The sequence below is a fragment of the Centruroides sculpturatus genome, unplaced genomic scaffold (assembly GCF_000671375.1).
Source record: "Centruroides sculpturatus isolate CEXI.00-Female unplaced genomic scaffold, Cexi_2.0 scaffold1488, whole genome shotgun sequence".
In the NCBI taxonomy this organism is placed as follows: domain Eukaryota; kingdom Metazoa; phylum Arthropoda; class Arachnida; order Scorpiones; family Buthidae; genus Centruroides; species Centruroides sculpturatus.
In genome coordinates, this window is record NW_019385746.1 from 99,087 (window position 1) to 102,549 (window position 3,463).

The window sequence follows — 3,463 nt, forward strand, 5'->3', positions numbered from 1 at the left end:
TGCACTTAATTTANTGGCCTCATTAATTTAAAAATTAATGAAGCCAAACTACCAGTTTTTCGAGAACTTCGGTCTTGATCTTGCTCCATTCACCGAATAAAGTCGTCCAGTAAACTTACAGGCTTTTCCTCTTAGATTTTAGGATTATTCGGAAGATGTTCGGTGGGATTCAAATCATTACTTTGGATTCGTCGAACGCCAAAAATGCTTGACAAGTTTGGACGAATGCTTCGAGTTGTTGTTATGTTGAAACGCAAAATCGTTGTTGAAGCCCATATCTTCCGCTGATGATTGTTTTCTGACATTGCAATATACATTTTCGCAAACACGCAACCGCTGATTTCCGCCAGGCAGCAAGTCTACTACGAGAGAAACACTTTGTACCATCATATATTGGAAATGCTTTACAGTCCCAATGCAGTTAGCAGGTTTGTAGGCAGTGTTCTTCATCCCCCATACAATTGGGCACCGTCTCGAGCCAGCAAGCTCAAATTTCGATTCGTCGCACTTAATCACGTTATTCCAAAACTCTGTAGATTTTTAAAATGATCCTTTGTAAAGGCTATCCTCTTCGCAATGTTCACCTTTGAAATGAACAGAATACGATACGCGATACATCCTTTAAAACCAACCTCATTCTCGTAACGCCGTGCATCGTGGCCAGATAGAACGATGAAGATTTTGAACGGTGCCGAACTTCTCCATCTTTATAACCTTGTGAACGTTTTCAAAGGATAAATTTTCCTTTCTCTTGTAATTGCCCTGATGCTTATTCAAAACGATCACCAACACAAAAAGTTCTCCAGATTTTGGCATCTCTCGGTTTGATTATTCTACCCAAACTTGTCCAACACGGGATAACTTTACTGAAAATTCTCCTATTCGCTTTCTAGCAGTGTTAAAACGACTTTGACTGATCAAGTTGATTCTTTTTCGAATTTGAATGACGAATTATGGATGTGACTACTTACTTTTGAACAGGTCGTTTTAAAATAGGCATTGTTCTCCAAATTTTACTTGTCAAAAACCAACATAATGGATATTATGGTGTTGTTCTAAGTATTTGCGTAGTTTGACACGCAGCTGTTGGTAAATTTGCATTGGCAGGTAACTCAAAAAACCGCGTTTAGTATTAGCATTTGCCATTATTTTCACTCGAGCACTTACTTTTGATTGCCTACTTTTGATTGTACACATTTTATCACAATGCACTAAAGATGAATAAATCAGCGAATTTTAATATTTACAATATTAATATTAGCATAATAAATAATTTTTCGTGGTCAAATTTTTAAAATTATTACTCATCTATTAGAAATCTTAGTATTTAGCACCCAGGAGATATTTTATCTGTCTATCCTCCCTCGCTACGCCTCTTTAAACCTGATAAGATGAAGACAAGTAGATAATTCTTGAACTTTCATTTCAAAATCGAAAACTGATATTAATTATAATATAATAATATTACTATATTGCTTACGTAATTTGTTGACTTGAAATTCAATCTAGAAACGTTTGTTAATACTTCTCCAGTCTCAAGTAAGTTGAAAACTTTCAATAATGTAAAATTAGAGTTTTCTGATATAAATCTATTAAATATAAATTCGAAATATATCAGTATGTTCTATATATTAATAATTAAAAATTAATTTATATTTCGAGGCAGCAGGTAACTTTTTGAACCTTATATACAGACATAATTCTTATTTGTACTTATTTTGGCATATACTTTATTTGATCTTTGTGTACAACTAAAGTCATAAATTAAGTAACTTATACATCGTCTTTACAATTTATCGAAAAAATCTCGGAAAGATTTGATCAATAGAACTGACTGTTACTTATAATAAGCTCAAAAATAATTGAAAAGTTCGCATTACCGAGAAAACCGTAAACGATTAACTATATTTTTGTTATTAAGTTTAGTCAGTACTAAATATAGTGATTACATGAGTATAACTTATAACTTATTTGTGTCTCATTAAAGGATATGAATGAGAGAGAGTAGTTGATGGAACATTGTACGCCTGTAAATGAGATGGTGCGGGTTGCGAGGCCAGTTGTACCCTTCAAAAATAGCAGCTCTCATTAAACTATCCCTAATGTGATTGTACCTATTGCAGCGAAAAACTAAGTGAAGTGGTGTTTGGTTTTCCCGAATACCACAATCGCATTGTGAATTGTCCCCGAGGTTAAATCTATGCAAGTATTGCTTAAAATTGCCGTGTCCTATAAGTAGCTGAGTCAGGATGGAACTGAGGTAAAAGTGTCAAAGAGTCGCAGTAGTGTCACCCTTGGGGATGAAAATATAGGTGAGCCTATCAGTGGTGCCACGGTCCCAGCGGTCTTGCCAGAGAATGAAGATTTGCTTCTTGACGCGATTGTTGATGTACGTGGTAGGAATGTAACTGAATGTACTAGTGACTGAAGACTTTGCAGCTTGTTTGGCAAGACGGTCAGCGGTCTCGTTGCCGAGAATCCCGCATGACCCGGGATCCATTGGAAATCTATTCTAATGTTGTCTAAGTGTCTGAGAATGTGGTGTATGAGATGGACGAGTTTTAAGCGGCTATCAGACTTGGCAATCCCGTGTAAAGCTACCCTACTGTCAGAATAAGTGGGACAGCGTAAATAGTGTCTTTTGTCCTTCCTACACCTAATGTGAATTAAGTTCGTATAATGAGCAGCGTGTACCTAGATGGAAACAAGCGTTGTGGAGCTCGTAGCCTAAGTTGGAGTGAACTACAAAAGCGGCACCCACATCGTCACCCATCTTGGAACCGTCAGTGTAAATCCTAAACATGGGATGATCATCTGGATTTTTGAAGTAAACGGCTGGTATTACTACTAATTTCACGTTTCTCGTTATTACAAGGTTTTGGAATTGCGACATCTGTTTAACTCCCGACAGATTGCTTCCACATATACATTTGGGTTAAAATTAAGTTATAAAACATAAAACTAGTGAAAAACCTCACGTCTTTTTTTCTTCCGCATTCCGTATTAAATCAGAGACCAAGACTTTAAAACAGCTATTTTTTATATTCTTTCTTTTTTTATATATATCATGCATCGAAAATCTCTTTTTAATTCGATTTTTATCAATTTTTTGACTTCTTTAAAATAAACGACCTACATTTGGATTTATAGAACTGCAATTATACTTATATGCCACATTTTTCTTTTCCTAATTTATTGTAGTTATTGTCATATTTTTATTTATTGTATTCTGTTCTGGCACCAGATTACAAGATTTGAATTTGATTTGAACTTACGAAAAGAGAGATTTCTTCGCTGCACAATCGACCTAAACCATTAAAGTAGATACTATCATAATTGCATAAATCAATTTAATGCTTTTTGTATAGTTATTGTGTTTATTATTATACTGTATTTATATATAGGTTTATATTGTTTTTTTACTTGCTGTTGTTATAATGATATTTATTTAATGCAGACTTAC